The sequence below is a fragment of the Peromyscus leucopus genome, chromosome 20 (assembly GCF_004664715.2).
Source record: "Peromyscus leucopus breed LL Stock chromosome 20, UCI_PerLeu_2.1, whole genome shotgun sequence".
NCBI classification, from domain to species: Eukaryota; Metazoa; Chordata; class Mammalia; order Rodentia; family Cricetidae; genus Peromyscus; species Peromyscus leucopus.
In genome coordinates, this window is record NC_051080.1 from 65,358,251 (window position 1) to 65,370,498 (window position 12,248).

At 48.4% G+C, this 12,248-nt stretch overlaps 1 long non-coding RNA gene across 1 annotated transcript; it reads left to right on the top strand.

Moving 5' to 3' along the window:
• The first annotated feature begins 1,371 nt into the window (after window positions 1-1,371).
• LOC119086396 lies at window positions 1,372-3,296 on the top strand. The gene is made up of 3 exons (XR_005089682.1): window positions 1,372-2,326; window positions 2,836-2,917; window positions 3,038-3,296. It is a non-coding gene; the product is annotated as an uncharacterized LOC119086396 (long non-coding RNA).
• Window positions 3,297-12,248: the final 8,952 nt, after the last annotated feature.

Genomic DNA, 12,248 nt, shown 5'->3' on the forward strand with positions numbered 1-12,248 from the left:
GTCATGTAAGTGGAGGAGTGGCCAAGAATCCCAACACACAGGCCAATGAAATGACCATGCAGGAAGATGGGGGGAGGAATAGGTGGAACCCGCTTTTATAGGTTTCCCCCTGCACATGCGCATATGGGCTTAGAGTAGCTACGCCATGCATGTGCATAGATTATGTAATCATGCTGTGATCACACTGGGTGGCAAATTACGGGATCACACAGCACACGGATCACGCAGCACACGTAAAGCCCTGGGATGACTAAGCATGACTAAGCATCTTGCCAGTGCACGCACACGCGCGGTCATGTAGCTGGGGGAGTGGCTAACATTTCCTTTCATGTAATACTTCAGAAGTCTTAAGCTATTCATGACTCATAACCATCAGGAAAATTCCCAAGCAGGAATCTTCTATGTTACTAAAGATCAATGTTGTGAGTTGACTTCCGGACCCCAAAAAGAGATCATTGAGCATAATAGATGCTCAGTAAACAGTAAATTGCTGAAATAAAGCTTCCTAAACAAAAGCGTAAGATCCCACTGCCAGAGCGGCAGGTGCTGCGTATACCGCCCTCCAGACATCACTTAAGCTCCTATTTTTCTTTCTTGTGAATGGGATAATTGCAAAGTGGGCAGATCAAGACCAACCTCAGGCCGTCATTGTGAAGAGGGAATGAAATAGCAAATGTGAAAATAAGTCTATCACCATCCACACGGGAGTTAGGGCTCTTGTGAGCAGATGACAGAGACTTCCACCAGACCCCTAGCTCTCTGAGACACCTGGCACATTGTCCCTTGAAATTTCACTTGCAAAACCTATTCAAATTGGCTTCAGTACAGACAGTTCCTCATGAGCTGACAGTCAGCCAAATCACACCGAACAAAGAGAGCCGCAGTAATTGTTAGCATCTCAAACAACAAAGGCCATGTTTACGGGGGATGCTGGTTTCGGCATCAACCTTGGAGGAGGTCTCTTGGGCACCAGTTTTAAGGCCGGGGAAAGAATTCTAGTAATGTTTTCCAGGGAAACAAAATTGAAGGAGTTTAGCAGACCCATTCATTCGCAAATCGGAGGTTTAAGGGGCTGAGGACTTCAGTTGTGCGTTGGGACAGGGAGTCTGTCAGAAGACCGGCTTGTGGCGGGCCAGGGTACCAGGCGGTCCACGAGGACCTCAGATCCCCACTCTTCATCTTCGAAACAGGTAATCACGTGGTATTTTCTTCATGGAAAAGTGGTGAGGGCTTCAGAGCAGGACCTGGCCAGTGGCTGGCTGCTCCCGACAGCAAAGCAGAAATTCAAACTCCAGGCAGGGTGACTCCTAACTCCCAGGCAGAGGCAGGGTTGGGTGTGAAGGTTCGCCCGGGGCTCGGGCTTTGTCCTTTGTTCTCGGGGCTTGGGCCCCCTCCTCCCAGCTCCCTGTGCACACGTGTGTGCGGATGCCTCCCTGCCCTGGTCTGGGGCAATGGTGTCTGTTCATCCTCTCCAGTTCTGGGTGAGGACAGTCAGCTACTTGTCTGAGAGCCAAGGGCAGCCAGCAAGGGTTCAGACGCCTTTTGCTTCCTGAGAAGGGAGGTGGCCTTGCCCTGTGGGAAGCATCAGTTGGAGGGAGATGAATTTAGCTGCCTTCCCTGGTTGGTGATGGGGGAGGGTCCTGTCAGCCAGAGGATGTAGGCTTAGCTCCAAAAGGGCTTTTGTCTGAGGCTGGGCCTCAGGCCAGAGTGACATTCTTCGGTGCAGGCTGCCAGGCCACCACTGAGTGGGCACCTGCAGGGCAGCTAGGGAAGGAGTGAGGGGCCTGTCTTTCTTCCACAGAGGAGAGCATTCGGGGATGGAATCTGCCATTTGGGGGCCCCTGGGGTGCGGAGGCCATGCCTGTGGTTGCTCCTGGCTCCAAAAAACATGCCAAGGCCCAGGCTACTCAGGGATGTGGGCAATTAACATTTTAGCTTCTGTCATGTCTGATAAAGATCCCCACAAGATGAAAGGAATCCACTCTGCCTTCAATGAGTGCGGCAGAAGAAACCTAGGGTCATAGAAAGACCTGGGAGCCTTGGCCACAGCTCCCCTCGCAGCAGGGATGCTGCCCTTCACTGAGGATGTGTTTTGCCCCACCCCGAATCCTCTGCACAGGTGGGTGTACCATCTCCTATGCTGTGGGTAGTGACTGCTGATTCCCACAGCTATCTCTTCTGTGGAACCATCTCTCTAGGGAGGTTGCATGAATTCCTTTCATCCTGAGGTGTCTCCATGGCAGCCAGTAGGCACAGAAGACCCGGAAGGAGGTAGCAGGCCTAGGGGATAGTTCATGGTCCAAGGACCCTGTAGGACCAGGCTGAGGTAAGTCTTTGACTGATACAACTCCGTCTGTAGCTCATCCCTTGCTAGTACTGCGCTCTCTCACTCTGTCTCTGTCTCTCTCTCTGTTAATGTCAGGGTTTTATTTATTTATTTATTTATTTATTTATTTATTTATTTATTTATTTATTTTTCCCTATCACTATTCACTTTATTTTTTGAGACAGGTTCTCCCATGGAACCTGAAACTTGCTATTTTTCCTGGACTGGCTAGTCAGCAGGCCCTAGGATTCCTCCTGTGTCTCTGCCCGGCCTAGTGCTAGGATCACAGACTGGCCATGCCCAGCCTTTATCTGAACTTAGTTCAGGTTTGCAGAGCAAACACTTCCGCTCCGAGCCATCTTCCCACATCTCTTCCCGGCACCTGGGCTGGCCTCTCTTGCTCCCTTCACCCTGAAAGGCCTTTGTCAGCAAGTCCCTTACAGGAGAATCCCGGGACTTGAGGCTGGAGAGGTGGCGCAGAGATTAAGAATGCCCCCTTGCTCTTCCAGGAGACCTGAGTTCACACCCCAGTGATCGAGTCTGGTGACTCACAATGCTTGTAATTCCAGCTCCCAGCGATCCGGCACCCAGGTCAGTCATCCACAGACATCTGCCCCTCTGTACATAAGTAAAAATAAATAAATATTTTTAAAATTTCAGTTCTTGGTCTACTATCTCACGAATACTACTTCTCTTGTGAATCTACTCTAGTGAACAACTATTGAGGATTCTCAATGCTCCAGATGTGTTGGCTGTGCGTGAGGACGGCAGTATGGCAAATCAGCGCAGCCTTTCCATCGCTGAGCTTACAGTCTGACTCAGCGGCGCTCAGACTTGCTGTTCCCAGAGGACATTGCCATCTTCAAATGCGCTGGACCACATTCTTACATCTGGGATGCCTGGAGCCTGCAGCTTGGACGTGCTTGGGGGTGGAAAGAGACGACTATATTAAATCATCACAAAAAATTCAGTTATGGCTGTGATTAACACTCTGCATCAGCAGTATGGGCTACAGAGAAGGATAGCACAGCGTCTGTTCTACCCTTGGCTCTGGAACACCGGGGGTAGGACTCTGAAGACGCCATTTCTAGACAACAGCTGTCTTGTCAGGTTCTTCTGCTGACAGGGCACACGAGGAGAGCTGACGGAGAGAGGAGCCACTTTCTGTCTTCTCTTGTTCTTGCCAACCTCCCTGCGCCCGGGTGTGTCCCTTCTTGGATGTCTGAGCACCCACTCTGCCTAGAGCAGCCTAGGGCTCCCATCCCAACCCCCAGCCCTGTAGTGATCCTTCAGATGTACCAGCAGGAGCCAGGAGCTCCCCCGTTCTGGAAACATCCCCGTGTCCCTTTGTTTCCTAGTTCTAGGATTGGCAGCTCTATCCTGCGGATCCCTGAGTTACCTCTGTGTTTCTTTGTGTGCAACCCAACGACGTCCCCCCAGAGTAGAATGCCTCTTGTGTTTTTATAGTGCCCACCCGGACCGAAACCAGATATGGCACATTCAACCTGGGCCAGGTTAACAAAGGTGACTCTAAAGAAATACATTTAGGTCTCTGGCTTAAAGGGCCAGTAAGACTCACTGGGTGGAGGTGTGTGGAAGAAATAAAATAGAGACGGAATGCAGACTCTGGAGGAGAGATAGACAGAGAAGGCCTAGGTCATCTAGAAGAATGGAGGAAAGTAATGGTCACATCATGCAGGACCTTGAAAAGACAGGGAGCCATTGAAGAATGCTGGAGAATCTTCTGATGACAATAAGGATGCCAAGTGGGCATTCTCCACCTCCAGCGCTTCCTTTTGGTGCTGAAGGAACTCGCACCTTCCTCCACTGTTGGAATTTATTCTATCAGAAACACAAAAGCAATGTAGCAAAAGTCACAGATCATTTACATGGAGGATTTGACAAGGGGACCGAGAATATAGTTCCATGGTAGAACACTTACCTACAGTGTGCAAGGCCACAGGTTCAATCCTCAGCACTGGAAAGAAGAAACAGAAAAGGTGATCCTTTAGGGTACATGTAACCCCACTGCATGGTTCATTTAAAGGAAAGATCTTTGTGTGAAGAATACATCATGCTTCTTCCTGCAAAGATGCTTGAGGAGGCTTTGTGCTTTGAACAAATGTGTGATGGTGAGTGGCAGCCTTGAGCAGGGCCCAGTTTGTCTTCGGCATCAACTGAAATTCCAATGCTGTCTTTGCTTCCTATCTTGAGAACACAATCTAGCCTCTCTGAACCCTTGCTGCCTTGTCTGAAAATTTCGTCTTCTGGGTTCTTTAAAATTAGGTCATATTGGTACAACACCCAGCTCAGTGTCTGGTACCCAGTAGTCCCTTAAAATGTACTATTAGTTTAATAGTTCCTTTGACTTCAAAGTGGTCTTCTCATAATTTCTACTTCAATAGAGATCCTGCAAACTTAGCCTAATCTCTCTTCCACGTGAGGACATTCCTGCCACTCTACATTCGCTTTCTTGGATTTTCTTTGGGGTGGTGTTCTTAGATGTTCTTGTTGACCACCTGGGTCAAGTTCTGAGTTGTCATCGTCACCCAGATCCCCAAGGTCCCAGCCTCAAAGCCTCCTCCTAGATCCTCTAATGATCAAACCTGCCAGCTGGGTTTGTCCAGGATTGTCATACTGATGCCACAAGGCTTCAGATGTAGACGTTTACTGATCGTTTTGTCTCTCTGATGGCTGTTTTGACACAACAATTGTTCAGATGAAAGTTCTGTGTATTTTTTCAGGCTTGCAAGAGCATGTGTTAGGAGTTAACTTCAACAGGAACATGAGTAACGAATTCCCCTGTTGTCCTGTGAGTATGCATCGAATCAGCTTCCTTCTCCACCTTCTCCAGATGCCCCCCCCCCAAAAAAAAAAACAAAAACCGGTGACCTGGACAGCTTAGTAGTCCCCAACCTGGCTGTCAATCATTTATTAGACCTAGATATTCTGTGATGTGCAGTCCACAACTCCCTGATCTTTCCCCACTCAGGCCATGCTTGTGTTTGCTCCTTCATCAATTCATTCAGTCAGAGTTCTCTAGAGGAACAGAACTGATAGAATAAAGATATATTAGAGCCGGGCGATGGTGGCGCACGCCTTTAATCCCAGCACTCGGGAGGCAGAGCCAGGCGGATCTCTGTGAGTTCGAGGCCAGCCTGGGCTACCAAGTGAGCTCCAGGAAAGGCGTAAAGCTACGCAGAGAAACCCTGTCTCGAAAAAACCAAAAAAAAAAAAAAAAAAAAAAGATATATTAGAAAGGATTTATTAGATTGGATTACACAATAAAACGAGCTGGGTAGTCTAACAGTCTTCATACTAGTGAGGCTGAGAACCTGGGTGGCTGCTCAGTTCATGAGTCTGGATGTCTCAGCAGCACTGAAAGCCTAGAGGATTCCTGGAGAGTCACCGATCTTCAGTCTTCGTTAGAAGCCGTTAGAGCTGGGTTCTGATGTCAGCGAAGGAACAGAGCAGCAGCATCAATGATGTAGACCAATTCGTACATAAGATGAACTTGCCAGCAAGATGCAAAGTCGGGCAGACAGAAAGATAAAAGCTTTTCTCTCTGACCACCTGGTGTCTGGCTGCCAAGGCAAGGTGCTGCCCACAGTTAGGGCAGGTCTCTCCACTTCAGTGAATGTGATCAAGAAAATCATCACCGGTGTGCCCGGCAGCTTGCCTCTTCCCTGATTCCAGATCTAATCAAGTTCACAGCCAAAATTAGCCATCCCAAGCACTTACTGTTTTGTGCCAGTTCCGTGCTGGGCACATCCTTCTATGATCTCATCTTCTCTGAAGATAACAAGGCAGGTGCTTAACTGTCTTCGTGGTCATACTTGACCGAGTATCGATAACTTAAACTTCTTATCTGCCTTTCCATGAATGTAGTTGAGAGTGAAAGCCATGGTTCTGACTTCCCAAGATCCCCCAGGGCTTTCACGAAAGACTGCCTATTATATAGTCATTCCCCACTGTCCGTTCTTTCCCACCAGGAATGCTTGTATATGTCTGAGGATGGCGAGGTGCAGGAGGTGTGTGGCTAGCAGCCTGCCCTGCACACAGAGACAAGGAGTTGAGTCTCAGCCCAAAGTCGGGCTCATTGCATAAAACCTAAAGCTCGCCCTTTCTCTTCACTGCGCCATGCCCTGCCGTATGTCCTAAGGATGTACTCATCTGATCACATGAGCTCTCTGAAGCAACCACTGTGTTAAAGGCATCGTATGAGGAGAGCGACAGTACACTGTCTTTGTCTCCGAGCTGTGTAGAGGTGTCATTCCCTGTTCTGGAATTTCCCAAAGGATTCAGTGGATCTGGTTACCAAGACGTTCCAGGTTCCTTCTAAGAGAAATCACCCCTGCCCAAGGTGTCCATGCGAGATGGAGCATCTATTCACGGTGCTGCTCTGACACAGACTATCCAGAGTCCATTTATCGTTGTCCCTCCATTATAGACGCCTAGGCAGCATCTGTGAGGCTCTGATTGAAGCTTCACATATACCTCAGAAACATGGAGACAGGAAGAACAGCGCTCCGTCAGTCATTCCGTCACCAAATTGTGTGCCCCGGAGGCCTGAGCCAAGCACCATGAAGACCTCCAGGTCTCGGCTCTCAGTGTCTTGAATTTAATGTACTGAGGGAAATCAGACATGAGAGTGCTAACACAACTCCACAAAGCCACACAGGAGAGAAAACAAATGGGCCTTTCAGGAACAGCGTTGACCTTGGCGTGAGGAGACTGGGTTTCCAGGTCTGCTGGATGCTGATCAGGGTTCTTAGTCTGGGCTCAGGTGTGTGGGTATCCTCAATTCCCAATGTTTGTGCCCCCCAGGCCCTTGATCCCAAGCATGGTTTTCTTCTCTCAGCATGGGTGTGAGTCTACACTTTAAATAATTAAGTTCTTTCGTCTGGCCCCAGAATCTTCTTCCTCTGGACTGCTTTTTCTGAGCTGCCGATGACCCCTTTTCTGGCTCCGGCCTGACTTAGAGAGTTCCTGAAAGCAAATGGAGAGGTGGTTAAAACCCCAAGCTCATATGGACACTTCCACTGACTTAACACTAAACCACGTCTTCTTGGGTTGGCTTTGTGGTCCAGTCCCATGAGTATGATACACACTGGTCACATTTCCCTCGTGGGCTTATGGGTAAAAAGAAATATCTCTGTCTGTGTTTCCTCTAAGTTAACTGTGAGGGCTGGTTTTGAGCGTGATTCATTTCGGATAAGAAGAATCAGGAAGTGGAACAAACCAGAAGCAAAGTGAAGACAGCAGGTGAGGAAGTGACGTCATCCAAAGCATCAGCTCCCTTTGACCCCCTGGAAACTTGGAGTGCAAAGGGTCCCTAACTCATGATGGCCTGTCTTCACAGTTTGTAAATTTTATGGCCATGGCCAACATAACTGTCTAGGTAATGAGGAAGGCACAGCAGTTTAGATATGAAGAACTTTCAAGTTACAAAAAGGTTATATGGATTGCTCACCAGGATTAGACTTATTTATTTATTTATTTATTTATTTAGTGTGTGTGTGTGTGTGTGTGTGTGTGTGTGTGTACATGTGAGTGCACATGAATGATTCAGGATGGGCATGCACATGCCACAGTTGTGGAGTTGCTTTTCTCTGGTTTTGTGGATTCTCGGGCTTAAACTCAGGTCACCAGCTGTACACAGCAAGTTCTTTTATCTTTGAGCTCCACAGAACTTGACTTTTTAAGCATGGAATGGTATGCAGGTTAGTTTCATCAACTTGGTACAAACTAGGGTAGCCTGGGAAGGGGGACCACCTTTTCTCAGTTAATGATTGATTTGGGAGGGTCTAGCCCACGGTGGGTGGAATGCCACTGTGGATCTCCCCTGGGCATGTCGTTTTGGGTGGTATAATAAAGCAGGCTGAGCAAGCCACAGAGAGCAAGCTGGTAGGCAGGATTTCTCCATGGTCTCTGCTTCAGTTCCTGCCTCCATGTTCCTGCCTTGAGTTCCTGCCCAGACTTCTCTTGATGACAGACTATGGTGCGGAAGGCTAAGATAAATAAACCTTTTCCTCCAGAAGTTGCTTTTAGCCAGTGTTTTATCCCACAACAGAAAACAAAGTAGGGCAAATAGAATGTGTAATGCTTTTGTTCACCAACTAGAAATGAAGGAGCCCACAAAAAGAGCGCAGTTTTATAAGAATGGTTCTCAACTGGAGGCAACTTTGCCTGTCACCCCTGCCTTAAGGGGATATTTGACAATAGCTAGAGCTATTTTTGGTTGTTGTAAATGGAGAGAAGGAATATACTACTGGCCTTTGGTAGGTAAAGAGGCACAGAGGTGGGAACTGCAATCCAATAGTCTTTTTAAGGACAATTAGCCAGGTATGGAGTTATCTTAGCTACTGTTACATCGCCGTGAAGAGACACCATGACCAAGGCGTCGTATGGAAGAAAGAGTTTATTGGGGGCCTACAGTTTCAGAGGGTGAGTCCAGGACCATCGTGGCGGGGAGCGCGGCAGCAGGCAGGCAGGTGTAGAGTCAGAGCGATAGCTGAGAGCTTATAGCTGATCCAAAAATGGGAGAGAGAGAGAGAGAGAGAGAGAGAGAGAGAGAGAGAGAGAGAGAGAGAGAGAGGATGTGTGTGCCCCACGGCGTTTATGTGAAGGTCAGAGGACAACTCTTGGAACTCAGGCCTCTCCTTGCACCTTGCCTGAGGCAGGGAGCTCTTGTTTCTGTCCCTCTGCATACGCCAAGCTAGCTGCTTCTGACAGTTTGAATGAGAACCTGCCCCTCAGAGGCTATATATTTGAAGATTTGGTCCCCAGTGGGTGCTTCTGTCTGGGGACATCATGGAACCTTTAGGAAGTATAGCCTTACTGGAGAGAGAATGTCACCGGGGGGTGGGCTTTGAGAGTGTGTAGCCTTACTCCACTTACGGCTCTCTCTGCTTTCTGTGACTGGTTGAGATGTGATCTCTCAGCGTCATACTGCCGTGCCTATCCTTACCATGATGGACTCAAGCCAAAATAAACTTTCTTCTATGAGTCATTTCTGGCTATGATGTTTTATCACGGCAAAAGAAAACTGATACGCTGGACCACAAGCTTTGGAGTGATTCTCCTTTCTCCGCCCCCGTCTCCCCACGAGAGCGGCAGGATTACTAATATGTGCCACTGTGTTCGGCTTTTTCTTATGTGAGTTCTGGAGACCAGGTTGTTGGCATGGTGCCGAAAGTTCTTTTACCCAGTGACCCATCTCACCAGCCTCGACGGCTCTACCAGAAGTTTCCAGTGCCTTCTGCAGCGGGAAAACATCAAAGTCTCTTGGCAATGATTCAGACCAGACCACCCTCATCTAACATTTTGCTAGAGATCTTTTGATATTTGTGCTTCCCCCAAAATCACATGGTAAAACCCTAGCTCCCACTGTAGGGAATTAGGAAATGAAGTCTTTGAGTGTGAAGTGGCAATAAGAGGGTTCGTGAAGGAGTTAGCGTCTGTTGTGGTGTGACTATAAAATGCCCCCTCTCAGTGCATGTGTTTGTGCGGCTAGCCACTGGCAGGTGGAGCAGTTTTAGGAGGTGGTGGAACGTTAGGGAGGTAGGGCCCTGCTGGAGCAAGTGAGTCGCTGAGGGTGGGCCCCACGGGTTACAGCCCAGCTGTGGTTCCAGATCAAGTTCTCTCTGCTCTGTGGTCTGCTAAGATGTGAACAAGCTGCCACATAGTCCTGCTGCCAGAGTTGCCCACTTCCTGCCATGGTAGACTATGTTCTCTCCATCTGTTAGCCAAAATAAATCCTTCCTTCTTTAAGTTGCTTCATTAAAAAAAAAAAAATTATTGGGACTGGAGAGATGGCTCAGCAGTTAAGAGCACTGGCTGCTCTTCCAGAGGATCTGGGTTCAATTTCCCAGCACCCACATGGCAACTCGCAACTGTCTGTAACTCCAGTTCCAGGAGATCTGACACCTTATTACCAATGCACATAAAATAAAGTTGAATAAATTATTTAAAAATATTTATTTATGTAGTGTGTGTGTATTTATGTAGTGCATGCATGTGTGCATGCGTGTGTGTGTGTGTGTGTGTGTGTGTGTGTGTGTGTATGTAGGTACCCATAGAGGCCAGAAGAGGGCATCAGATTCCCTGGAGTGGATGGTTGTGAATACATAGCGGGAACTAAACTCCAGTCCTCTGAAAGATCAGTCAGCACCCTTAACCACAGAGCCATCTCTCCACCCCTTAGGTTGCTTCCTGCTATGATAATGATTAAAATAACTACTACAGTGCTATCACCAAACAAACAAAAATCCCTCCAGAGAGCTCCCCTTTGCCATGTGAGGACAGCGTGAGAGACTATCTGTGGGTTGGGAAGGTATGTGTTCTCATCTACTAAGACCTAAGACCTAACCTTGGATTCCCAGCCTCTAGAGCTGGGGACGGTGCATATTTGCCTTTTAGCCTCGGTACTCCTGACAGCAGCCCAAATGGATTGAGTTACATGGCCCCGAGCAACTTAATTCCATTATTATTAAAGAGGAATGAAGCCCCACTGCCGTATCAGTAGCTTGGCCTCGCTTTCACATAGTTATGTGTAAGCGGTCATCTAAGCCTCCTGGACTCTGGCTGTCCTTTTCCTGTTTCTAGTCTGCCTGAATAAAGCCTTATGTGTCTGGACAGAACTTCCTGGCAAGGCTCACAGGAAAATGCCAAAAGATGGACAGGAGGGACATCTCCAAACTGGGAGGAGCAGCTGCGGTTTGTGCCTATCTGCTAATTATGTTTGTGCAAGGGAGAATGTAATCTTGGAGTTGCTTTCATTAGAGAACATTCCTCCCAAATAGTAAGGGCCATGAAGGGGAGAGAGAGTGGTCATCTTCTTGTGGTCACTGGAGGCCACTAGTGTTTACCAAAACCCCTGACAAGTGGTGGGCTGCTGGTCTGGCTTTGATCGTGACTCTCTGGCACGTAGTAACACAGCTCTGTTTTCTGGCTTAAGCTGCTGGGGATGGTGAGGACTTTGGAAATTCATGACTGGTCATGTGACCAGTGACTAGAAGAGAGGCCACCACAGCTCGATACTAACTGGCTGTGGAACATGAGCTCTCACCTCTGGGATCCTCCTTACAAATCAGCATCCCCACTAGATTCCCTGGCTCCTGTGTGGGCCACTATCAGTGACTAAGGGGATGAAAAGGTGCAATCTGCTCGTGGTGTGTCTCTGATTCCTCAAGATCCCCAAACCAAGAGAACAGTAGGGACTGAAAACCACTCTGCTCTGGGCCCCAGGACTCAGACTTCACTGGAGAAATGGATATTCTTATCAAATTAATCTGCTCCCGGGAGGGTACCTTTTTAAAAACTCACGCAGGTGTGCCTGACAAATAAGAATACATAGTGTTTGGTTTTGTCTTTTTTTGTTTTTCTTCTCACTGCTTATCAATCCTTGGCAGTCCAGGACATTCCTACAAGGAATTGTCAGGCCTGGATAACAACACAGAATTTTAGGGTCCATCTAGATGGCCATGCTCAGACTCCCTGGGGGTGGGGCTTGGTCATCTGCATCCTGACAAGCGCTTGGGGATAGCCTATCCACTGACATGGCAGCAAGCTGCTCAGTTCTACCTCTGAACCTGTTACTGGATTTCAAACTAGCTCTCGGCTTCTGGATGGAACCTCAGTGTGCCCGGTCCTCTCCATACTTGCTGAGGGCTGCTTGCCAGTGTTGGGTGTTCCCCAACTCCACATGCAGCTGGCACCTCTGCAGCTCTGCAGCATGCACCTGGGCGAGGGCACTTGTTCTGAGGTGACGCTGGTCTGCCACACCTTGCATCCTTCAGGTTTCCCCTGACTGCTCTGCATTCTTGTTATAGTCTGTTTAGTTTGTGGAGCCTGAGAACCCTTTGGAACTTCACCCCCAAGTCCCTGGGGTCCCCACTAAAAGACCAGGTCACAGGAGTGC